A 27,001-nucleotide genomic window follows, 5' to 3' on the forward strand; every position below is an offset into this window, starting at 1 on the left:
GGGCTGGATGCTATGGTGTGGGGGGAACTCTTGGAACTATGAAGCTTGGAAGTGGCAGCAGCATGGGGTGGTGGCGGAGACGGACAGAGTGGGATACCACCATGACAGTGGGAACAGATCCTCCCCTCCCTCTCCCCCTTCCCCGCCCCCCCCATAATTCTTGACAGCCAGTTCACTAGTTATTTACATAACTGCCCATTGGGCCAACTTCTGTGCTCTCTAAATAGCCTGAAAGAACTGGCATGAGCTCTGGAGGTTTAGTAGCAAGTGCCAAAAGTCTTTTGTTGTCCCATAGTTTGGGTCATTTGGACTTTAACCATACAGTTTTCATTTCAGTATGAAGATTATCTGTATACTGACCATTGTTTCAGTGAATTCTCCTTATATGCACATTCATTTCAGTTGGCAGCACTGTCATTTCATTCCTTTCTTTGCATGTATTAATTCAACATAAAAGGTAATATAATGCATAGAAACCAAAGAGAGTTCCTTTTTGACAAGTTAGCATAGTCCTGCAACCACAGTGAATATATTTGAGGAATAAAACTAATTTTTGTTGTGTCCAGTTTATCATTAAAAGAATTTACAGTCATAACTGCCCGATGTTCTTGTTCCTAAGGTTAAAATAACTTTTGTATAACGATCATAGTTAAATATTTATTTTAAAGTAAAAGTGTAGCAGATTTCTACAGTTCCTTCTTCTATTTATCAGGCACAGGAAAATATATAACCACAAACACCAAAAGGCCCAAAACAGAGCCCTTGATAAGCAAACAGCAAGCTGAATAGAGCAGAAATAAGCTAGAACATAAACTGCAGCCATTCAAATACAGCATATATTAAAACAAAACAAACAAGCACTTAGGCTGCAGTAGTAACCCATGGAATAAGCTTTTAAAACACACAATAATAGAATACTGTCTTAGAAATTGAAAAGTCATCACCACTGTTAACAAGATTATCTGAACCCTTCAGTATTTACAATATCTCTAGGTGCCACCCTCACCTGCCTTCTGCTAACTTAAGATTAAAATATCTCACTAACTCTCTGAACTCCTCAATGGAAGGGTTCTTTCAGACACACATGTTCATTAGGCCAGTGATCCTCAGTCAGGGTGCCTTGGCACCTTGGGGTGCCTTGAAATCCTTTCAAGGGTGTTGTGGGATGCCATGCAATGCTAGCAATGTTAACAATGCTCACATTCAGTTAACATTGTTAACAGTGCTAACAATCACAGCAAATGTGATTCATAAGATAAACCCAGATTTCAAATAGGCATTCATAGTGTTAAAACCATCCTGCCGTGCTGTGGTCTTTCTGAGACCTTTGCAACAGAAGAAATTCTGCATTATTTTTCTGCAGAACACAGATGTTTTAACATTGAGTTGAAACTAAGAGCCAGCATTTTCCAAGGGTTGCCTTGAGTCTAATGAAGGGTGCCTAGACTCTAGAAAGGTTTAAAACCACAGTATTAAGCATTAGACATATGCACAATAATAATAAGAAAAAATATTCAAGGGCCCCTAAGCATTTATTTTTAATCATAAAGTTAGAGGATGTAATGGCTATTTGGAATGAAATAAATCTAAGAACCAGTCACATGGTGCTTCTACAGACAAGCAGAAGTGATGATGGCCAAGACTGCCCTGCTGACAGTCTTGTTCTCTGTGCACTCTCCTAGTCTCTCCGTTGAATATTATTCTGATATATGTAGGAGGCTGATTATTTTAGTGAAGTAATTAATCAAGTAATGACTACACTTGTGTGTTCAATTATAGTTTTTATGGTTGATTAATCTTTATAATAAATGTCATTACAAGCTCTATTTTTTTCTACCCAGGGCAAAGAAGGCCAATGTACAAAATGAATAAACAGATATAACAAACTTGTAAACTTGGAAGATATGGTAAGAGAGGATGTTACAGACACATTATTTTTCAGTGTCAGAAATATTGGCTTGTTTACTGAAGCTGAAAACAATAATGAACAGTCACTAAATATACAATTCCTTTGCAATAGCACCAACTTGTCACTAAAATGTAGGCTCTTTTCAATCACTAAAATGGAGGATCTTTAAGAACCTTAAATTCCTTAAGGGTTTCCTAGAAAAGTGGGCAGAGGGCAGGGATGAGGGGGGAAGCTTTATATTTACTATCTAATTTTATGAGAGCCATTTTCTTTTCAAAGGTTTTGATTTAGGTAAACTCTGTAGTCAGAAGTCACATCACACACTGCCTCCAGCAGTAACATAAGTTTCATTTCTCCTTAATGAAAGAGAATTGGGATGAAACAGTATTTCAATACCAAGTAAAATCCTACTTGCTAGGGGTGGACAAAATACAGCCCGCGGGCTGGATCCAGCCCATGAGGCCATTCTATCCAGCCTATGGGGCCCGTAAAAAATTTAGAAAATTAATATTTATCTGTCTTTGGTTGCTGTAAAAAATTACAAGAACCAGGGGCAGTAGGACCCAGGGGAAGCCCTGCAGGCTCCGACACGCCCCCCCCAGCTGGAAGCCCACCAGGAGCTTCTGGCCTGGGACCATGTGACTACACTGTGCTGGAACCTCAGGTAAGGGCAGGGGTGGGGCAGGAAAGGAGCCCAGGAAAAAGTGGCCCTTCCCCGCCCTGTGGCCATTGCTCCCTGCTGCAGCTGCTTGCAGCCCACCCGGGGCTGTCCTAAGCAGGCACAGGCAGCCCCATGCAGGCTGCAAGCAGCTGCAGCACAGGGTGTGGGGCGCCAGGCATGGGGCAGGAAAGGGGCTGCTTTTCCCGTGCTCAGCACCAGCTTGTAACCCACCCCCGCTGCCAGCCTGGGCCCCACACCAGTTCCAGGCTCACCCATCAAGGCTGCACATGGGAGCAGCAGCTGCAGCCCACTGCTTGCTGTACTGGGCAGTGTTTGCTGCTGCTGCTGCCCACCTGGAGCTCATGCGCTGGGCAGCCCAGAGGCGATGATGGCAAACACTGTCCAGCATGGCAAGCGGGGGGTGGAGGGCACAGCTGCTGCTGCCAGAGCTGGCGCAGGACCCAGGCTGGCAGTGGGGGTAGGTTACAAGCTGGTGCTGAGCACAGGAAAAATGACCCCTCCCCCACCCTATGCCTGGCACTGCAGCTGCTCGCAGCCCACCTGGGGCTGCATGTGCTTGCCCAGGACAGCCCCGCGTGGGCTGTGAGCAGCTGCAGTGCAGGGCACTGGCCATGGTGGGGGGACCTTACCCTGTACTCAGCACCAGCTCATTCCTTGCCACAGAGCAGTGGGTTGGGGCTACATGCTGTCCCCCACCTGTATCGTGGGGCTGGGGGGCACTGGGAGTAAGCACATGTATGGGGGCCACATCAGTGTCCCGGGACCCACACCAGTGGGCCCCAGATCAGGGGGGCAAGTATACGGCGGTCCCAGGCAGCAGGGGCTCTATGGAGCCAGGCCAGCTTCCCCCTCTCCCGGCTCCACAGACCCCTGCCAGCTTGTGCCCTGCTCTGGACCCCACCAGCGCTGGCCCTGAGACATTGGTCCCAAGACATTGGGACACAGTTTGCCAAAACTGGGTAAGTGGCCCTCTGCCTGAAATAATTGCCCACCCCTGTGCTACAGGTAGTGGTTCTGGTAAGTAAACAGGCAACTCAAAAATGGGGTGAATGGCTACCATTCCTTAGGAGGCAGCATTGTTTCAAATCAACATTCTTTTTTTCATGCTGATAGCAATATTATCTAAAATCATATTTTCTCACATGCAACGTGTCCCCAAATAAGATATGCACTTAGTTTTTGAAATGCAAAATAAAGGAAAAATATATATATTTCTTTGAAAATACTGGTAAGTAGTGGGAAGTAACTGAATAGCAGCTGCTGAAGCCTCTCCAGGGGAAAAGACAAAGGGCACATGCAGGCATGGAGACAGGTGGGAGCAGGTGAGAGGGTTAAAAATAGGCCAGTCAGGATACGGAAGAGGTAGGAAGAATGCAGCACTAGGGTTGAGGCAAGTGTCTGGGCTTTTCCAGCTCAGGGGCTGCACTTCGAATACATATACCTATTCAGCTAAATCAGGCCCCATTTAGCTCAATCTACATAGCCTCCTCAAGTAAACTAAGTTAGATCAAACTTGCCATTTTTTGCTCTATTTAGCCCCCCTAAAATGTATGTACAGTTCAGCACTTAAATCAAGCTAACCCTAATCAGGTTGATCTACATGTAACATTCTGTATGCCCAGAGTATGCGTAGCCAGAAGCTAGGGATCTCTACATGCAGCACTGCTGCATTACTTTTGTTTTCCCCTAGAAGAGGCAGAAAATGCTATTACTGTATTTTCTTATAATGAAGTGCTTAAAATGTATAAACCAATTTTTAGCCACCGAATTTTGGGAAAAGGTGCATGTTGCATGCAAGAAAATAGAATCTGAAATGCACTAAATACTTTTCTGAGAGTATAATTCAACCTCAAGGTCAAAATAGAATAACCTTCAAAACACTAACGATGACATAACAGTGATGCACAGGTGTATAGTATCAGCTCATTATCTGACAGAACATATATTAAGGCATATTTGCAAGTGCCATCAAGTGTAATAGATCCATTGAAGTTACAGCTATGACAATTTACAACAGCTGGCAATGATACTCACTCTTGTTTAACCCTTCTTTCTGAGTCTCACACAAACCAAATTGAGCACTGGTCATTATTTGTCATCCAATATGGAGTGGAGAGAGGGTTCAGGCTGATAAGTAAACAGGAATTTAGACAGCATAATATTCTATGTATTTAAAATACTCATTTTTGTTCAGGAAGTCATACTTAATCTCTTCTCCCTGTTTCCCAAACTAAAAAAGGAGTGAGAGCAGGAACATGATGTATGTTAGTAATGACTGACTCACATTTACGTTACCTAGCCTCTAGGAGACAATATTGCTATCTCAGTTGCATTGCTATGCTACTACTTAGCACCAACCTAATGGTCAGCCTCAGGCTTATGTTGTCCACCCCTATGTTCAATCTCTGTTAGCCATTCAAGCGATTGCTAGAAATTCTGTTAACTTTCAAGGTTTGAGGTTGAGCCAGTTCTTAACCTGCTTCTCACTGAAGAACACCTGTGTGCTGCAGTCGCAAGAACAGGAAGTCCACCAACAACAGCCTCACAGCTTCTTTCTCCTGACTTCCAGCCCTCCTTATTTTCCCATCTCTCTGACCCATAAGTAGACAGAAGAACAGAAGAAGAGAAGAATGGGGACAAAAAAAAAAAGAATAGAAAGTACAATATTCAGTGCCTGTAAGGTAAGAAACAGAAAAGTTAGTTTGCCTTGGGCTGCTTGACAACCCCTGCCCCCCCATAAATATTGACCGACCTTTGCAACTTCCTTCATGTCATTCCTAGAGTTGGAGAATCCCAAAACAGATAAAATATCTAGATAGTTCATACATTTCAAACTCTCTTGGATGAAAACTCCCTTTGATTGCCTGACTGCCTACATTTCCTGCTTCCTAGAAAGAAGCAGTCAGGGTTGTGGCAAAAGATAAACCAAACTTGCCACCATTGCCTCAGCATCCAGAGGAGTTTTGGGATAAGAAGCGGGTAAAAGGGAAGGGGCAAGCATAAATAAAGGCTCAGTACAGCTCTGCTTCTACCTCTGTTCCTGTGGTCAGTGGGTCAGCCTGTTCTCCCTTCTTCTCCCTCCCTGAAATTCTGGTTACTTGACAGAAATGGAATTTATTCTGCAGTGAAGGCATACCTATGCACAGTAAACTGTGTAAGACGGAGAATGGATTATTTTTCTTCACTGTGCTAATTTCAGAGGAACCTAGATTTTAATTAAAGAATATAGGTATTACTGTGATAGAAATTTAAAAAAAAGAAAGAACAAAAGTTATAGAAGTCATAAGAATGTCCTGTTTTCAGCTAGTATAATCAGAAAGAGACAAAACTAAACCAGAAAAAGAGTCATTCCATTAAGTTTATTACTCAGGAAATGTTGATATTGGGTGCATAGTAATGAAGAGCAGACACTGCCAGGTGTCCTGGACACTGACCACCTATGAGAAATCAAAGGGGCAGAGGGTTGTTAGGACTCCTCAGACAGCCAGGGCCTTTTGTGTGTTATCTCTGTTAGGGGTGGAATTTGGGATTAGGGATATACATACAGCTACAGCCCACCCTCATATACCTTATAAATACACAGAGGCTCCACTAAAGTTCAAAAGCATATTATAAACTCGTGACCACAACAAAACAAAATTAATAGTAGGAAATTTACATAACATCAAGCATTAACTATATACACCTGTTAACAGACCTGACAGGAGGCAGTGAAGGATAGCATCAGGGCCTTCACAGGCTCAGTGAGCTGGAGTGACAGTCAGGGCCTCAGAGGGTCTCAGGCCAAGAGTGAGGGAAGGGTGATAATTACCATCCAATGGATGATTGAGGTCCCAATCCAATAACGGTCTTACAGGTAAGTATCCAATTATAATCCAATCCAATAGGTAACCTCTCTTTCCCTCACTACTACAGTCACTGCTTACATGTAGGTATGATCACCAATCAAGTAAACTCATGCCATTCAAACTCCAAGTACTCTCAAGCATTCATATTCCATTCACGAGCCGAATCATGCCTCAGGATTCCTGAAATACACATCAAAATCGCACTGTGTCAGTCATTCTTCTCACCAATCACACTCGTGCACACGACACCCTACTATTGTGCTCTTGGCATTTGGGTGCACCACACAGCACTTGGCTGGACCAAACAACCTACTGTGCAGGCTTCCCATATGTAAGTGGGTCACTGACATCATCACGGTGGAAAGTTCGGCTATTCTAGAACCTGCCCACCTCTAATCAGTGTGCGTTGGCTCAGGAGGGAGCTCATGTTATGGACTACATCGAACAGAAACTGCTGAGCATTAGCCATTAAAAGTTTAAAATAAATACTCCTTAAAAATAGCAAGAACATCAAGTTTTTTCTTAATTAAAAAAAAAAAAATGAATCCCCCATCCACAAACAGAATTTACTCTTCATTACATGACATTGGTTTAGGGCATGATCCTGTAGATAACTAAGTTAAACTGAATTCACTTCAAGCTTCTGAATACATAAAATTAAGCATATGAACAAGCAGAATGATTCAAATATGAGCAATTATATCACTGGGGCTTTAGATTAAGGGTGGGCAAAATACAGCCTGCACACTGGATCCAGCCCACCAGGCCATTCTATCCAGCCCATGGGACCCCTAAAAATTTAGAAAATGTATATTTATCTCCTCCTGGATGCCTGTCAGAGATGACAGGAGCCAGGGGTAGTAGCACCCAGGGAGAGCTGGAAGGAGCCAGAAACAAGGCCAGCCTGGCCTTGCCAGCCTCTCCCCGCCCACCCCTCAACCAGAAGTCTCTGCCTGCCACAGCTTTCAGGATGCTTCAGCACAACAAGGCTGCATCTCCAAACCCCAGAAGCATGGGGCTGTGCCCATATCCAAGGGTCCAGGAGTGGGAGAGATGGAGGGTGAGTGTGTGTGTGTCTGTGTGTGTCCATCCGTGCAGTGAGGGAGGGGAAAAGAGAGTGATAGAGAGCAATGAGGGAGGGAGAGACTGTGTGTGTGAATGGGTGAGAGAGACTATGTGTGAGACTATGTGTGTGTAGACTCTGTGTGTGTAAGGGAGAAACTGTGTGCGAGTCTGTGTGTGCAGTGAGGGAGGGGGAGGGAGGGAGGAGAGAGAGAGAGAGAAACTGTGGGAGAGAGACTGTGTGTGTAGATTGTGTGTGTGTGTGGGAGGGAGAGACTCTGTGTGTGTGTTTGCGTGTCTGTGTATGCAGCAAGAGAGAGACAGTGTGTCTATAGGGCGAGTCCCACATGCACACCCCAAACATGCATCTACATCCCCCTTACACTGCTGTACACAGACTCCACACCGCCTCACACACCCTAGCCATCCTCCCCCCCACACAGTCCCCCAAAAACCCCATACCCACCCACATCCCACATATCCACACACATACCCACATGCTCCCTCATCCCACACTCACACCCTCACCCTCCCCCACACCCCACATACCCACACACTAGCAGCCCTCCACAAACTATCCCCATGCCCCCACCCCACCATAATATAGAGGCGTAAGACTTCATTTTAAGCTCTTGTACAATCATCTCTATACATGCTACACAAACGCATGTAAATCAGGGTAGAAATATTTTTTTAAATCAAATTACTAAACGTTGTAGATGCTCAATTTTTAGAATATAATTTCATATTTTCCTGTTTCTGAGAAGGCAAAACGCCTTACTGAAAGGAGTATTTCCAGGGGAAAGGTGAGGGATTTCTGGTGGCAAAGGTTGGGGGTTAGGAGGTAGGACTTCTGGTGACAAGATGGCAACCAAAGGATGGGGCACCTGTCAAGGGGTGGAGCTAACAATGCAGTCCTTGACAGCTTGCCAAATCTCAGTAAGTGGCCCTCTGCCCAAAATAATTGCCCGCCCCTGCTTTAGATGCTACCAGTATTCTAAGTAACTGCCAGCATAGCCAATACAATAGAACAAGTTATTTGTAGAGGATTAAAATCCTTTATTGTACAGGAGTAATTTCTTAATTTAGTTCATTTTATTCTAGTGAACTCACCTTAATGGGGTAAGATTTGCCCAACGAATTCCAATAGATGGTGTGGTAATAGATCTAGATCTGTTTTTATTCTTCAAATTGTGAGATCCATTTTATTCTTCAAATTGCAGTGATATTTTGCACCTAGACTATTTTTGCAGTTAAGGCACTAAAACATCCTTCCTTCAGCTTCTCCACTTTCTTTCTCTCCCTTCCATCTCCCTGCTGAAAAATATTGTATAGAAGTACATATAGGATACACAGTAGATGCCAAAAGAATTTCATTTATTCCTCCTTCCTTCCCAACCCCTCCACAAAGATACCAGTTCCAAATTTTAAAAGTCTCTCTCTTAGGCCCTTAACAGAAGATGTTATGATCATCTCAGTTTATGTTGCTTCTGAGCCATTTCTTCAAAAGCCTGTAGTAAGCCCAATGCCACATTTTGTTTCACTTTTTGTATCTGACATTGCAGATACATCACAAGCAGAGATGAGATCATGTAGGCTTCAGATCTATTGAGGAAAGAATAGCTGAACTTCAAATTCTCCAGAAGCAATGAAATAAACTAGCCACCATTCAAAGGAGGAAGATTCCATTAATAATAGTTTTATTCCTGCCTGCCACACTACTTGGACTCCCTCATCAGATTTCCCTGCTTCTTATCCAGTAACAAAGAGATGAAAACTGGTTCAGCTGTATTAAGATCAGTATTAGCTATCAAATTTCATGAATTGAAGCACCTAGTTTGGTTTATTCTCACTCATAATATCACATTGTTCATGGGCATTCAAAAAACCTTAGAGTATATTCATGAAGACTGTCATGATTCCTGACAAGTTTTGACAGAATACTTTCTCAATAAATTCCCATCAGGCCTTGGTGTTCAAATCTAAAGTATATCACTCCCCTAAACAAGAGAAGATATTTGAATGTTGCACTGGGATCACACAAAGAAAAGGCTCTTCAAATGGTTTGCTTTCATTGAAACAACAGGTCAACTGTCTAAAAATCTTTGTTAACAGTAAATAGTTAAGTCTACATCATTCTTAAATTCAAAAGTTGCTTATTTGGCAAATTTATTTCATTAAGTGGAATTTGCTTGCAAACAATTGAAAAAACAAGTATAAAAGGATGAAAAATTAATATATTTTTTAAATCAACAATTCGGCTAACTCTGTATCCAGCCATCAGAATGGACTGTTGATTGCTGTACATGATTATTCAGAATATCCCATGAGCTAAAAAACCAACATCTTGCCATGAGAAAACCTTCCCTTGCTTGCATACATATATAGTTAAAACCATAAATTTGCTAAATGGAAGAAAAATATAAATAGCATGCCACTCAGTCTCACTTAGAGCCATGAAAAATATTTCAACAAGCAGACTGCTTACTTAAATCTGAATTGCTTTATGAATCAGTACTAGATTTGGTGGCTGGAGTTTAGGGGCAGATCCAGGAGGGGAGTGGGGTGCACTGGTACAGTTGCACCATGCCCACTTTGATTCCTGCTCCACCTAAACTTTAAAAGCAACTGCCTGAGAGGGGTAGCAGCATTTCTTTTCCAGCATCTCTGAGTCAATTGACTTCATGGCTCAGTTTATGATCTGTCTGAGTCCTACTAATCTCTCTTTACTCTATAGGTATTATCAACTGTCTCTCCTTTGTAACCATCTTGATGTTTCACAATTAAACCTCTCTTTTCTTCTGTAATTTTGCTTTCTGTTAGCTATTTCTTTTCTGTTTCACAGCCCTGCAGATTATTTTTTTACCTTCAGCTAAAAACCTTAATGCAGGTGTTGTACTATTAACTCAAGTGATCATTAACTCAGGTGTGGAAATGACTGACAGTGAAGTATGGGATGCGCTGTCAAGATGCTTAAGGAAGCTAGATTTTGTTTTCTGAATCTGAATAAGAGATGTGCAATTAAGTATGACTACAGAACTAATGAAACAATGTCTTCTGACAATTTTTTGCCTAATTTGTTTGGTTTTTTTGCCCCAAGTTTACATATACTTTAGCTGCAAATTAGTGCACATTCCAATAAAATTATTTTTTTTTTGCTTGTCTTAAATAGAATAATATAGTTCCAGGCCCCTAGCATATTAGTAAAACTTCTAACTTCCCATAAACTAAAGAAAAATGTGTGTTAATGCACCACACCATCTGCAACCCCTTTTCAAAATCCTAGATCCACCCAAGCTATAGTTGACTAAAATAATTAATTTTAAAAAGGGGAGGTGGTGAGATAAATTTTAGAATTAAGAAGATAAAAAATACTTGCTTATGGCAATATTTAAACCACATATTTAGATAGAATACTTAATTTAAATTTAAGAAATGTAAACAATGATAGGGAAAAAATGAAATATTTTATTTGAAGACAAACAACAGTTTCAATTTGGCCCTAATTTTTCTGGGACTTTTGTTTTTGTTTCAGCCCCCAAGGCAAAAAGCTAAAAAAAAGATAATTATTTACAAAACTTTAACTTTCCTGTCTTCTTTAAATGCAAACAAACATCTGGACACTAGGGCCACATACAGACAAGCAAGCATGTCTCTCGCAGCATCTCAAAGCAGTTCGATACACCACAGGAGGCACGCCACGAACCAAAAAATATTCCCCATGGTGTATATTTACAGCACAAACCCTAAATTTGATACCAGCAAATCCCCACACAATTCCCCCACCCCCATAATCCCCCCCACAGTCTCCCCACTGTCCCCACCATGTTCCTACTTACCAGACAGAGCATGGGTCTGAGCCACTGCTATCAGCTTTGCCCTGCTTCCATTTGCTCCAGCATGCTGAGGCAGGGGCACGCGGCAGGCATAGAGATATTTTGGCTGGGTGCTAGAGCATCTCCTTTGAGGACCCAGCCTCCAGTTGCCTCTGCACATACATCAGGAGTTCACCCTGCTCCATTTTTTTTTCCAGGGTGTTACCAGGAAAAACGGGATTTCCCATGCAGGAAGTCCATGCTGCAAATATGCAGCGTGGGGAACATTTTTTCATTCATGGTGTGCCTCCTCCTACATGTCAAACTGCTTCGAGATACCATGACAGGCATATGCTCACTTGTCTGGACATGGCCTAGAGCTCACACTCCAAGTTAAGGCATTGATATAGAGGCTGATGAGACTGCTACAGCCTTGGCTAACAGATGTTGGCTGTACTGAACTTTAAGACGTAGCAAATCAGTTTCCTCCCTGCTGTAAAAACCACTACTCTAGGTGGGTTGTTAAACCTGTGGCCCAGCTCCCCTCAATATCCCAACTAGGATAGCTCGGGGGAGCCTGCAAAAGGAGGAGGCTCTCTCGCCCCACCCCACCAGCTCTAGCCATTCAAAAGCGGCTGGCAGCTCTGGGCTGCTCCTCCCACTCCCCCTCGAGTTGCAGCCTGCTTCTGAGCCACAGGCTATTATTGTTGTAAAAACAAGAGTTTACAATACCCTACGATTCCTCTCCTAGAAAGCTATCCTTTGCTTCTGCCAACCTAGAGACTAGGGGCCTCTGTCTTTTCCAAACTAGAATCTCCTGTGGGAGCACATGGCTGTTCTGTCTGCCAAGTAAATAGAACGTCTGACAACGAACATTTCAAGTAACAATTATTTTCAGCTTAGGAGGCTGCTAGTAAGCCAAACAGTAGGTTTACAAGTTGAAAATATGTAATAAAAGATGAGCAAGCACTCACCAAAGCAGAATTATAGGCCCCAAATTGACGCATGTTCCTGTCATAACCTGTAAATGCTAATAGCTGAATCCACTGTGAGATTTACAGTATATTGTATTTACTGTTGTAGAAGAAAGATAACTTTAAAGGATTAGGTTAGAAAAGTTACTTCTTTAAAGTGACACCCTGGTGTTGATAAATGTTCCCCATCTATGACTGCAAACTTGTGTTTATTCAGCTTACCAGTCAAAATGAATATTGTTCTCAGACCTATAGGATCAGTGAAGCCTATGAAAATCAAACAGTATCCCGTCTGCTTCATAAATTATAAACAACAACAGCCCAAGAATGGAAAATAGAGTCTGATTATGGAATGCTTTGTGCTGGCAATTTCAAAATGGCAATGCATAAAGCCAAAAAGAGAGTATAGTTTGATTTTCATAAACTAAGAATAGCAACAACAACAAAAAAAAGGAAAAGAAAAATTGTTTTGTAGCTGCTGGTAAATTAAGCATGACAAGGAAATCGTATTGGATGAGTAGAACATCAAAATATTACATCTATCTGTACGCCAATCTGAATGCATCATTTTCTCTTATAAAAATACAGCCTCCATCTGGTAGGCAAGGTATCAAAATAATGCAGCTTTGAGTAGGTGTTTTTCATGTGTTTTTAATATAGTAGCATAGCTTTAATTACAGGGCATGCTATTATGGAGTTAAAGAGCACTCACAATTTTCCAATATTAAAATGTTCAAGGTTTCCTTTTGGCAACAGAAACATCCTTGCACAGGGGTGAGCCTCATTAACCTTGCCAGAGGTACCCATGAAATCACAGCTCCTTTGCTTTTCAAATACTACTATACTATGCAAAATAAATTTTAAAAGCATTATAAGGAAAACATGCCCATTTTATATAACAGATGAGAAATTAATCTGAATTCACAAGCTGAAAGTAAGAGCTTGAAGGAGGTATGCAAGGAAGATTTAGAAGACACAATAAATGCTGCAATTGTTATTTACTTGTGTTTCAGAGTATTGGGAATGGCATGGTAAGGTCTGATCATTTTCCAGATATCTAGGCTAGGGACAAAAGTTAAACATATACTGGTTTAAGTGATCAGAAACTGGTTGAAACCTATGACAGAACAGAAACCCAGTGCACATAAACCGGTTTTGAAATGGCTGAAACTGATTTAAGATAAACCTGGTTGAATGTAGTATCAGACTTAACTGATTCGGATTAAACCAGTTTATGAAACTTCTGTCCTAGACCCCTTCCTGGTTCAAGTTAAATCACAGTTCTCCAGCATGCTTTCCAGCCCTGAGCTGGGCTGTGCTGTGCTGTGTGTGCTGTGCTGTGCTGTCTGCTCCAGAGAGCAGGGCTGGTCCTGCCCCTCTGCTCCCTACCTGGAGCAGTGAGGGCTGACTGACAAGGGGGTGGGGGAAGCAAGCCTGATTAGAGATGCAACCCAATCTACAGGAGGACAAACCCCAACTGGTGTTAAACACCCTCTCCCACACTTAAATTTACTGCTGGCTCCAATTGTGGACTACAAATCCCGGAGGCACCTGAAAGCAGGAAGAGGAAGTGATGAGTAATCTTGCAGTTGTAATTCTGGATTGCAAATCCCAGAGGCCTTTAGGACAGCAGGAAGAAGAAGTGAACACACAGCCAGAGAGTTGTTCTCTAATGCTCCCCAGCTTCTGGCCTGAGCCACTGTAACTGCATTTCCTGAATCAAAGGTAAACATCTGTTTAATTCTTTTTCAGTTTAATCTGTGCTATTTAGACTGACCTGCAATAATTGAATCAATGTATCCCTGGGCTTTTTAACTATCTGTACTCAGTCCTGTAGAGGAAACAAACTTTTCTGAACCCCAGAAAAACTTGGAAGAGTTTGTCCCACCATTGTACTTAAATGAAAGAACTGATATTCCCTAAACTAATATCTAGAAACTCTCTCTTCCAGACTGCTCCAGCTCTGTGGCTAATCAGTTTGGTGCAGGCAAATCAACCAGTGGACTTCTGGTGGTGGAAGTCTTATTTGTAGAAGTGTTTATCTGTGGGATGTCAGTGTAAAAAATGTGCCTGCAACTGACTTCACAAGAACAGAGTTTTTAAACTTGGTTAGAACTATTCATGCCATACCTCCTGAAGGAGCTAGAAAACAAGGGAGTACTAAACATAATGAGTACTACTTCCTGGCTTTTCAAGGTTTGGAGGACTAGACAAGAGTAGAAAGCACTGACAAAATCGTCAACATCTGGTTTCTGAGGGAATCTGATATTTACATGCTTAGACAAACCTTATTACATTTTAATGACATTACTACTAGCAGCATGGCTCATCATGACTTCAGGTGACTTGATCTATCCTTTCCTGGACACATTATAATGAACTTCCAGAGGACAAGGAGAAAAGTCCTTTAAAAGAGGTTGTTCCTTATAATTAATAGGATTAGTCAAGTTTCAACTTCCTAAGAATGAAATTATTGGTTCCTGCCATTGGGAAAGTGAAAGTGTGTATATGTGGGAAGGGGGAGGAGGATTGTTATAAAGAGGTTGTACATTGAAATTTTAGAATGGTACAAGGATTATCACAAGTGCTGCCCTGTACATGATTTTTCAAGAACAGAAACTTATTCTGATGACCTAAACACTGACAAACCTTGTCTGCTGAAGGGGCATATATTTCTAAGGCAAAAGCACAATAACACTTTTTCCTCCACTTGGCAGTCATCTTGTGTAGCTAGCACAAAGTACTACAGTGGGACAGTCAGGGAGAAAGGAAAGAAAACTGTCGGTCAGCTGTTTGAACTTACATGGCTTCTCCCCTTAACCAAAGCCAGTCACAATCCAAGAAATATAGCACCCTCACTAATTGCAAGTCCATGGTTTCTCAATCAAAACATTCTCTTTCCTTCCAGGCCTGATGATCCAGTTCATATGTACCATTTGTTCAATTCATTTAGCACATCTGGTAGAATAGCTTATTCAGCAGGCTGTTCTGGATTTACTATAGGGTGAAGTGCTGCAGTTGTGATCACAAACTACAAATCATAGAAAGTTAGGTTTTGAAGGGACCTCAGGAGGTCATCTAGTCCAATCCCCTGCTCAAAGCAAAGCCATTCCCAGTTAGATTATCCCAGCCAGGTCTTTGTCTAGCCGGGTCTTAAACATCTCCAAGGATGGAGTTTCCACCACCTCTCTGGGTAATCTGTTCTAGAACTTTATTATCCTCCTAGTGAGAAAATTCTTCCTAAAATCTCACCTAAACTTCCCTTGCTGCAACTTGAAACCACTGCTCCTTGTTTTGTCGTCTGCCATCACTGAGAATAACTTTGTAGACTTCATTCTCTCAGAAGGACCTCCCTTCTGCAACTTCTTCATCAAGCACTCCCTACATGCCTCATACAAGGAGGGTACCACAGTCCTCCTAAAGGTGGTGCCTGCAGACACTTGCTACGATGGGGCCATGAGCTGCCTGAACCCTGGATGCTCAACAAAGGAGAAGGGCTGGCCATCCAGAGCAAGCATCTCCCCAATGCTCTGGGTGACCTTGCTCGCCCTTGCAACATGCCCTCCTTTGTCTGTGGCTTTCCACCACCAGTCCAGGGTAGCCAGCGTCTGCTTCATGGGGATGGGGGCTTTGAAGCAAGAGGAAGATTTCTTTTTGAGCATGCTCCCACTGGTGCCAGGCTGAGGAGGAACAAGGGTAAGGGGGTGCTGTTTCCTGAGATGAAACACTTTGCCACCATGGTGATGCTGCTGCATGTCCTTGCCCCAGCTGATCTGCCTTCAGCAGTGCTGACACGTTGCATACCTGAGATCATCTGCCACCTCAAAATGATCCTACATTACACTACCCACCTGCCTTATTTCTCTCCTTACCAGGCAGAGGCACAACAACAGGAGGAGTTGAACCACCTGCCCCCACAGCATCCTTTGAAGTGCCTTCCAGAGAAGGAGACCTGTCTGTAGGGGAACTTTGAGGGGTGTGGAGTGCAAACTCGGATTCTCCGTCCTCCCTCAGAATTTCCTTCCCTATGGCACTCAGGTCCCCTGCTTCCAAATGCAGCTCCTCCTCTGGCACTGGAAGGCTCATACTGGGAACTGAAACAGGAGGGGGGGAAGAATATCATGCTGGTGATGGTGGTGCAGGCACTGCTACCACCTCCCTCCTCCCACTTATCATTGCCAGAAAAGAGAGTGTGTCTATTTGGAGATTTCCAAATTGATTTTGACCTTTTAATGGGTCTCCTGATACAATTTGGATTCGGAGATGTGGCTGCCAAATCTGGACAAATCTCCCAATAGAATCAGCTACTGAAGCTTCACACAGCTCTATAATCTAGCTCTATGCTTTTTTGAGCCCCCCTTCATGTAGTTGAAGGCTGCTATTAAATCCCTTCTCAGTCTTCTCTTCTGTAGACTAAATAAGCCCAGTTCCCTCAGCCTCTCCTCAGAAGTCCTGTCCCCCCAGCCCCATCACCACTTGTGTCGCCCTCTGCTAGACTCTCTCCAATTTGTCCACATCCTTTCTGTAGTGGAAAAATTGGACAGCGTCCAGCAGAAGGCAACGGAAATGGTGATGGGGCTTGGACATATGACTTATGAGGCTGAGGGAACTGGGCTTGTTTAGTCTACAGAAGAGAGAACTAACAGGGAATTTAATCCTTCACAAAAGCCTGCTCTCCCCCTTATTTTCTGTAAAGAAAAGCCTTCTCTAGCAGAAAGTCATTATGAGGGTGGCAGGTTATGAATTCAGTGCACTGACAATCAACTTGTCCAGCTTCACAAAACAAGGACAAAAAGAGGAAGCAGTTTCACCTCTGGTTTGCCTTTCAGTATAACTGTCTAAGACATCTGATGTGCTCAGCACTGTGACTCAGTCCTATCAATGCATAGCCCAGCTAGTTGTCTCTGAAGGAACATTGTGAATGATATTGTGTTGTTTGGACTATTCTGCCCAGATAGACATGAAAATGTGCATATGGTTTGCCAGTCAAGAAGATGCATGTCAAGAGCACTTCCTTAGCTTGGCAGAGCAAGGGCTGCCTGCATTGTAAAGCCAGTAAGGCTTTAGTACTGACAGTCTGGAGCAGCTGGTAAGGAACATGATATGTAAAATGCCAAATAGAATAAGATTTGCCATCCAACTTTCTGAGAATTGAGGAAACTGGACAAGGTGTACAGAAGAACCACAAAAAAACAAGAATAAAGAACTTCAGAAATGCCAGTAGAAGATGGCCTATATATAAGCTCTATAAATTATGGGTATACTAAAGCCATACTGCAGAGAGCAAAAGAGAAACTGAGATGGTTATGTTTTCAGAACCATAATAGAGCCAGTGGGCATGGGAAACCATGTCTTGGGCCAGTCTGTGTAGAAAATAATTAATATGAGCAAGAACATGTGCCCAAACACACGGGTACTTTGCGGTGTAGCCATGGCTATAGAATGCTGTGACAATCAATTAGCTGGCCCCATTGTCTGAAAAATCAGTGGTTGAACTTTATGGCAATTTTACTTCTGTGTTTTTGTCAATGAAGCAGAACAAGAGGGCTGGAAAGTGGACAAAGCTATTCAAAATCTAAGAAACGTTTAAAAACCTAGAATGGTCAAATGCATCCCTAAGCAGTAGTCTCAAATAGTCTGCTTACCCTTTTAACACTTTCCCCCTTTTTACATAAGATAAATATACCCCTGGATCAGGGATATTCCTACATATTCCCCTATATTTACTGTTAGAAAAGTCTGGAAGAATGCAAATACTGAAGTCATCTCTCTACAAATACTCAGTTATTTAAGATTAATAACTGTAGAAAGACAGTTTTGCCTCTGACTGTAGAAAGACAGTTTTGTCATTATCAGAGTTAACCATGGATCACTTGTATATGAGAGTTTATCAATGCCAATTAAACTCTGTGACCTTCAGTATAGCAGTATAATCAAAGTTAAGTCAAAAGTTAACCAATACAGTTCCTTTACTTATTTAAACATTAATTTGATTCAAGAATAATCTTCTCAAACAATTAAAACAATGTTCAATATTATCAGCTCATTTCCTGAGGTAGATTATTTGAATGTTCTATCTTTTTCATATCATTATGGATTAACCACAGGTATTTTGTTCAAGTAACTGTTAAATCACTATCTGAATTCATTATTATCAAATATCTGACAATACTATCATTCTTAATTGCAACAATTTAAAATACTTTTTCAGCACTTAACACAATCTGTGATATTACAAGTAATCTTATTTAAATCAGTCTTGATTGCATGCAAGTCTTCCATTATATATTCAAAGAGCATAAAAATGTTTTGCAGAAAAATAAAATAATGAATTGAATATTCAATGCCTGAATATTTTCAACAAATTCATTGAATTCTGTAATATGTATACTCAAGTCAATCAAACATTTTATTACAGACAGTTATAATCTTCCTAAAAAATGGTTAGATCTTAAAATCTGTCAATTAATTATCTAGATAAATAAGTAACAGCAAGCTTGCTTACTTTTTTTATCTCACTATATTATTTGTATGTCTGTTTCCCATCTGTGGATGTACTTTTGGAATTTCAACTGCACCTATAATTATTTTAATATTTCAAACTTCCTGTGCTAGAAGAAAGGTGAATGAATGTTTATACTTAATGGGCCCTGTTCAAGTAGAGTGTCAAAGGAGATCCTCTTCTGAACTTATATCTCTCTGACCTTTCTGCAAAGTGGTTTCAGCTCAGATTAAAAGGAAGCAAACCACTTTACATGTGTAGAAGTAATTGGCTTACTTGACTAGAAAAAAACAGACAAAGACCAGAAGTGCTGATACTGCTTAATTCAAATGTTCTGAGATAAGGAATCGCATTCCTGCATGCCTTGGGTTATCTTGATATCTTGCCCTGTGCATTCCTGCATGCCTTGGGATAGCCCTATGCATATATAGTTGTTTAAGTAAACTTTCTAAGTTTCTGTGTAATTTACTATTGTTTTGTTTCTCCAAGGTGTATTTTTTATCTCTTTCTCGGTCTTTAGTACAAATACGCTTGTAAACTTAGAGAGTCTGAGAAATCCTTTGAAACAGACAAGGGTGATTCCCCTTGCTGTATGGAATTCTCCCTGTGATCACAGTATAGCCTTAAATAAAGAAAAGCTGGCTCTGTCAGTTCTGATTCAACCACAACGCGAAGTTTGATTTCTTCCACACGTGTGATAATTCTGATGGCTGATCTTAGTATAGCCACTACAACCTTTTAAGGAAAATACATGTGGAACAATAGCTTGAAAAATACATTTTGTACGGCTTAGTCCAAAATTTCCAGAATTGATCATGGATTTCAGCTTTTTCTATCTCTAAATACCAAATCAGGCACATCTTAAGATGACCTTATTTCCAGAGAATAGGTATATGGCGCTTTCAGAAAATTAGGTTGTTTTAAGACATAGTGTAGAAGGGAGACATGTGCCCCCCTCCCCTCTGAGTTTGACTGCTGCTGACGCTGACGCCAGCATCTGCGGGCAGTCGCTGCTCGCTGTCACCCTCCCTCACCGCTGACACTGCCATGGCCACCTGTGGGTAGTCCCTGCTTGGCCTACCAGCTGATGTCACTGAGGCTGCCTGCAGGCAGTCCCCACTCACTGCCACCACAACCCTACCGCTGACACCACCAACACCACCACCCGTAGCCAGTCGTCATGCCCCCCCAGCCTAAGGAGGCAAGAGTCTTTCATGTTTTAAGACATTTTAATCTGGCTATCCAAAAATCACATATCAGTTAGAAATATGTTTCACATATCTATTATCTAAGAGAGAAACATAATTTAAACATGAGATTTTAACCATAAGAAGACACTTTCTGTTTACTAGTGTGTTTCTTACTAGGTAATTTCACCAACATCAATGGATTTTCTATGGATTGTACTAAAATATTGATGAGCTTGTTGTTTTCATTCCTTCTTTGTTGCATTTTATTCTGAACAACAAGATTTCATTGGATAAAGAAGTTATTTTTATTTTTTATCATTAATGAGCAACAATACATATACCAGCAGTCACAATCACATTTAATATCGATTTGATGTCATTATACCTTCTATACAACATGCAAGCCATTCTCTTGAAATATTTTTTTCCATTGAGTTTTCTAGTAGAAACATGTTTAATATCTTCATATCATTAGTTGAGTGACAACAGAGTTATGTTGTGATCTTTAGTAGAAAACACTAATATTTTAGATGATATTTGGAATTACAAGTTTATTGATATTTTGATAGGAATTCAATTTTGGCTATAATGATCTGATATTCTTAGGGTGCATCTACACATTGCCCTGTGGCAACGTTGTTACTGCACCATGTTTTAGTACTTTCTTAAGCACAGCACAGTAACCACCCGTACTGCCTTATGTGTACACTACATGGTTAGTTTTCACCGCTACTTCACACTAAAATGGGGGAACTATGGGAAAGTAGCTGCCAGTCATGTGTCGACTCGCATCATCCTATGTTGCCACAGCAATATAGCATGTCGATGTGGTGACGTCAGCTGACATGTTGGTGTGCCCTTAGTGATTAGTTTGGTATTTTAAGAGTATTAGCTCACCTGCCTAGAATCCTAACAGCATGCTAGGATCAACATTTTCAAACGTCTGTGTTTGATTATAGGCATCTAAATACATTTATAAGAACCTATATAACAGAGGCCTAATTTTCAGACACTGAGCAGTCAATTATTGTACAAGTAAGTTTTCAAATTTATTTTTCTTTTCTCTTTTTTGCATAAACTTCTACCAGCATTACCTTGAACCAGTCAATTTTTAGGCTAATTATATATTCATTAAAAAGTTATTTTTCTTTTATAAATTTAAAATGTGCTGCTTTTAAAGTCTCTCCACATAACCTATTTGAATCCACATTCTTTTCCTCCTCTTCGTCTTTTTCCTTCTTGTCCAGCTCCCTTTGACCACCCATCAAGTAGGTATTATAAGCTAGGCCTCAGTGTGGCTGGCACAAGGTGCCTAAGGGAGGCAACAATTGGGTTCGTTGCCCGGTGTGCATCACGCCAATAAACACACTGGGGGGAGAAGTAGGCAGAGTTTATTTGAGCTCAAGTAAAAGGCGCAGGGAGACTGTATGGTCTCAAATTCTGCGCCCCTAGCCCTGCAACAGTGTGTTTTTATACCCTGGTCACTTCCAGCAGTAGTCTTCCACTAGTTGGCTTCCACTCCCCCCCACCCCCTTCCCTCCTCCTTTCTCTCTCTGAGCGGTGTCCTTGCATTCCACAGATAACAGTTTTAGGGAGTTTCAGCTTGCCTGCTACTCATCCTGTTTTTCCAGTATTACAGGAGGTTACAGAAAGTTTAAGGAAAGGGTTACAAAGGTTCAGGAAGGTGAGGGGGGGCCCTGGCTCGCCTGGGCCTAGAGCAGAGGAGCTTCATCGACACTCATGATCTTCCATCCCTCTGAGTTACCTAGGGTTATGCCCAGTGACACTAACATCAGTGAAAGGAACAGATCCACCAAGGGTCATCTGGACAGTAGTATTTAGTAGTCTCCTGTTGTGATTGAAGGGCATGGCTAGAAACATGACTGACAGTATATTCTTTCAAGTGTGAAACATTTAAGAGATTGATAGATTTCAAAGTCAAAACATACAAGAGGATCTAATTAAGGGGTGGGCAAAATACAGCCCACAGGCCATTTCCACCCTGTCAATTGAGTATCAAGCCTGTGGCTGCCCTTGTAACACTCTCTATCCTCCTCCCTCCACCATGCAGGAGGTGCTGGCTGGCCAAAGTAAAGGCAAAGCATGAGTTCAGGCTGGGGCACGGTGGGAGGAGGGGAAGTGAGGCAGCTGGGGCCACCCCAGCATCTGAGGGAATGTGCATCCCAGGGCCAGGCAGTGCAGGTGCCCCCTTCCTGAAGACAAGCATGGAAGTCAGCACCAACTTTTTCAGGCTTGGTGCCACTCAGCCCCCAAATTAATGACTCTGGCAGGGCTGGGATCGGAGGGGGGTAGTCACATGCAACACGCAGATGCTAATTCTTTTTTTTCTTTTTTGCTGTCCACAGGTTGGGGAGTGTAGGATGGGCAGCTGTAGCCTGAGTCAGGCTGTGGGGAGTGAAGATGTATCAGGGTGCAGATGGGAAGCAGCTACCTTTTAGCCTGGCCTTAGGGCTCCCCCACTCTTCTCCTCTCTCACCAGCTCCTCCTGGTTACCCCCCATCCTCACATCCTGCCTCCCTGAGGCATCCCTGGGCTGTGCTCTGTGTCTGGGTTATCTGCCCTTGGCCCCTGCTTCCCCACCTTCTTCTGTCCCTGCCCAGGTATCCTCTTCCTTTTCTTTCCATCTCTCTGTATGGTACTTCTCTGACCCCCAATCCCTTCATGTTACATTTTACCCACACCTTTCCCTCCCTCTAGGACATGAAGGTTCCATTAATTTAATTCATTCATTCATTAAAATTAATTTTATTTAATTCATCCTCCATTAAGTTCATGTGTGCAGCCCTCAAAAGCTCACCAAAACTAGTTAAGTGGCCCTCCAACCCAAATAATTGTCCATTCCCACTCTAATCTGATCTGCTATCTCACATAGACTATAAAAATACATCCAAGTATTCCTTTTATTATAGCCCAAAATACATGTCTGACTGACATGTATTTTCCAGAAAGGCTAAAGATGACAAGGCCAATAGATGACAGTAGATGGAGAATCCACTCTCGTCTTTGAAAGTAAGTCTAGTGACTTGTTGCCTTACTTTTAAAAGTTTGTCAAGAGACATAATATCAGATATACCTGATGAAGTTGGCTGTAGTCTACAAAAGCTCATGCCTCTCTGAACAAGTTAGTCTATTAGGCTGCTTCTACACATTCTAGGTAATGTGCAATTAAGTGGTTAATCATGCAATTACTTTGAGACCAGCTGTACATACAAAGTACCTGTCACACCATAAAAAGCTCCAACCAGCTATAAAGCTAGAACTCAAAAATGTGTACTATATAGTAAGTTGCTACATTCATTTTCATTTTTCATGTGTAGCAGGGTCTCCTTTGTAACTGGGAGCCCTGTCAGCCACAGGAGTGCACCCATGTCTAGCTGGAGCTCCCACTACACCAGCAATATGGCAGAATGGGATCTAATGCATGATCCCACAATCATGCCTCCTTCCATGCCATACATGCATGGCAGGAGGTACGGTTGTGTGAATAGTGCATTAGATCCCATCATGCCTATACCTACATGTGTAAAAGGGGGCTCAGGTATGACCCTGCCCTGCTTTCTGACAAACTTCAGACTGACACAAATAACAACCTCACTATACTTTTAAAAGTCTGTATCTTTAAATGAATTTCTTGGTAATCCAGTTTTTCAAGTGCTTGAATCATTTTCATGTGAGTTATTTTCCATTCAGAGAGAAAAGATGATAACATTTCTTAAATACCCAAGACTAAAGAAATGATCTCAAGAGAGAAGTGATTTTTAAATTATCTCCAACCATGCTCTCTTCTAAAACCTTATTTCCAACTAAATTAAATGTATAATATGCTCCAGTTATTTAGGAACATATCCAAATCAATGTTATATGAGCCTCCACTTATTCAATGCAAAACCTAAAAATTAGTTACCTTGCTCAAGGAGGGTAGGTGTAGATTAAAATTGTCAGGCTTAGGTGTTTAGGATACATGTACAATGAATGGGAAAACCTACTTGCCTCCCAAGATAATTCCAGAATTCAAGAACTTGTTCAGAAAAGTTGTTCAGGCCAAAATGGAGGCCCCTAAAAATCTACTTACCCAGTTTTTCAGCTACTGGAATAGAGCTAATCTGGATTGCCTTTTGATACTTAGGCCCCTGTATTTCACATACATCCTGTTTTAGATGTCAATAGGCCTGCTTTCAATCTCTACTTTAGTTTCTCATCTTTTAAAAAATTCTCAGTATTTTTGTCATCACAAGGTTTAAACATTTCCTGCCAACATAAAAACAAGCTTTCAGTGTTAAATGCTTTCACAATAAAGAGGGTGTTTCTCCCCCACATGCTGGGACTTTCTCTCTCATGACACCTCTCTTTCTCTGTTACTAAATGAATCATCATGTTCCAGTTAGACATAACAGTCAACAGCAGCAGCTGCAATTTACATAGCCCTCTATCATGCCAAGACAACCCAAGGTGCTACACAAAAGGCACACAGCCTTTTAATAAAACAATCTGGAGTGCAAACCTAATGACTGAAAGTGAGAAAACATGTGTTGTCTTTACTTTAAGGAAGGGTACCATTAGGCTTATTTGCAGATGTAAGGTTTAATCAGCAGGGTTCAAAGTGGGCACAGGCAGAAGTGCAGTTTCCTGGTCTAACTTGTGGTGCTTCACAGAAAGCCCCATTAGTTAGAATAAACCTCCCAACCCAACAGATAATGTCTTTCAGATTGGGAGGGTGGGGGATTGAGCTCTAATTCAGAGCCGATCCAGCAAAAGAACCTCTTCCCCTAGCTCTACTCCACCTCTCCCATCTCCGGTGCTGTCTCAAGATGGGAAAGGGAGAAGGCAGAAGAGAGGGGTCAACTCTGCAGTTTGCCCAGCCACTCTAGAGTGGGGGTAGAGGGTGGTTGGATTGGACCCCATCACCTTGGGCTTCAATCCACATGCCCCCTGGCTCTAGCACAGTTGGGCAAACCCCAGAATGGACTTTTGTCTAGCCAGGTCTTAAAAACCTCCAAGGATGGAGATTCCACCACCTCTCTGGGTAACCTGTTCCATTGCTTTACTACCCTCCTAATGAGAAAATTCTTCCTAATATCTAACCTAAACTTCCCTGGCTGCAGCTTGAGACCATTGCTCCTTGTTCTGTTATCTACCACCGCTGAGAACAGTCTAGCTGCATCCTCTTTCGAACACCACTTCAGGTAGTTGAAGGCTGCTATTAAATCCCCTTTCAGTCTGGGTTCCTTAGACTAAATAAGCCCAGTTTCCTCAGCCTCTCCTCAGAAGTCATGTGCCCCAGCTCCCTAAATTTTTCTATTGCCTTCTGGTGGACTCTCTCCAAGTTATCTACATCCTTTCTGTAGTAAGGGGTCCAAAACAGGACATAGTACTCCAGATACAGCCTCACCAGAGCCAACTACAGGGGAACAATCACTTCCCTCAATCTACTGGCAACACTTCTACTAGTGCAGCCCAGCATGCCATTAGCTTTCTTCACAACAAGGGCACACTGCTGGCTCATATTCAGCTTATTGTTCACCGTAAACCCCAAGCCCTTTTCTACAGAGCTGCTGCTTTGCCAGTTGGTCCCCAGTCTTTACCAGTACATTGTTTTTGGCATTGTAATCCTGATTAGGAAGCCCTTTACAGGTGTTTGTCATCAACTTGATGACATTGCTTAGACTTCAGCACATGACAGGAAAGACCACAAGAAGGTTGTCATCTTCTTCCTTGGATTGTGATGGTGCTGCAATTTTTTTTTCCAGACAGTGCGACATATTATGAACAATTGCCCAGTTAAACCACTTAATGGTGATCTAAAATCGACCCATGCAGCTCCCTCTGAAGCAGATAAATGGTTATCAAATTTAGATATTAATCTCTGAATATTGCAATCCTAAAATGTCATACAGAAGAAGAAGACTGGTGCATGGGATTGTTCAAGAGCTAAGTACAGGAGCTAAGTGCAGGACTTTGCACTTCTACTTATTGAATTTAATGATATTTCTTTTGGTACAAACCTCCAATTTATCTAGGACACTATGAATCCTAGCCATACCCTCCAGCATATCTACTACTCCCCCCAGCTTGGTGTAATTCGCAAACTTGCTGAGGATGCACTCTATGCCATCATCCAAGTTGTTGATGGAGATGCAGGGAAAAAGCCCCAACACTGACCCCTGGGGCACTCCACTTGATGTCAGGTACCAACTAGACATTGAGCTATTGATTATTATCCTTTGAGCCTGGCAATCCAGCCAGTTTTCCATCCACCTTGCAGCCCAACACATCATTCCTTAGCTTGCTTGCGAGAATGTTGTGGGAGATTGTATCAAAAGCTTGGTAAAGTCAAGGTCCACTGCTCTCCCCACATCCACAGAGCCAGTCATCTCATTGCAGAAGGCAGTCAGGTTGGTCATACATGACTTGCCCATGCTGACTTTTCTAATCATCTTTTTATCCTCTAAGTGTTTAGAAATGGATTCCTTGAGGACTTGCTCCATGATTTTTCTGGGAATGAGGTGAGGCTGACTTTCTGTAGTCATCTGGATCCTCCTTCTTCCCTTTCTTAAAGATGGGAGCTATATTAGTTCTTTTCCAGGCATATGGGACCTCTCCCAAACACCATAAATTTTTAAAAATAGTGGCCAGCAGTTCTGCAATCACACTGGCCAAGTCCCTCATCACCCTTGGGTGTATCACATCCAGCCCCATGGACTTGTATACATACAACTTTTAAAAATAGCCCTTAAACTGTTCTTTCACCACTGTTGGCTGCTCACTTCCTCCCCAAAATATGCTACCAGGTGCAGTAGCCTGGAAGCTGACATTGCCTGTGAAGACTGAGCTAAAAAAAAGCATTAAGTGCTTCAACCTTTTCTGTGTCATCTGTCACTAGGTTGCCTCCCCCTTTCAGTGATGGACCCACACTTACCAGATCTTCCTCTTGTTCCAGGCATACTTGTAGAAACCCCTCTTGTTGTGTTTTGGCTTTCCTGACTTCATCCCTGCATCCC

At 42.1% G+C, this 27,001-nt stretch overlaps 1 long non-coding RNA gene across 2 annotated transcripts in view; it reads left to right on the forward strand.

Annotated features, from left to right (window-relative positions):
• Nucleotides 1-13,881: 13,881 nt before the first annotated feature.
• LOC149864465 (uncharacterized) overlaps nucleotides 13,882-27,001 on the forward strand; it is an 84,477-nt gene continuing 71,357 nt past the window's right edge. For both annotated transcript variants that reach the window (XR_016442527.1, XR_016442528.1), the window contains exon 1: nucleotides 13,882-14,015. This is a non-coding gene — a long non-coding RNA (uncharacterized LOC149864465). The remainder of the gene's footprint in view (nucleotides 14,016-27,001) is intronic.

Source organism: Crocodylus siamensis, chromosome 5 (assembly GCF_052110815.1).
Source record: "Crocodylus siamensis isolate JL-2025a chromosome 5, ASM5211081v1, whole genome shotgun sequence".
Classification (NCBI taxonomy): Eukaryota; Metazoa; Chordata; order Crocodylia; family Crocodylidae; genus Crocodylus; species Crocodylus siamensis.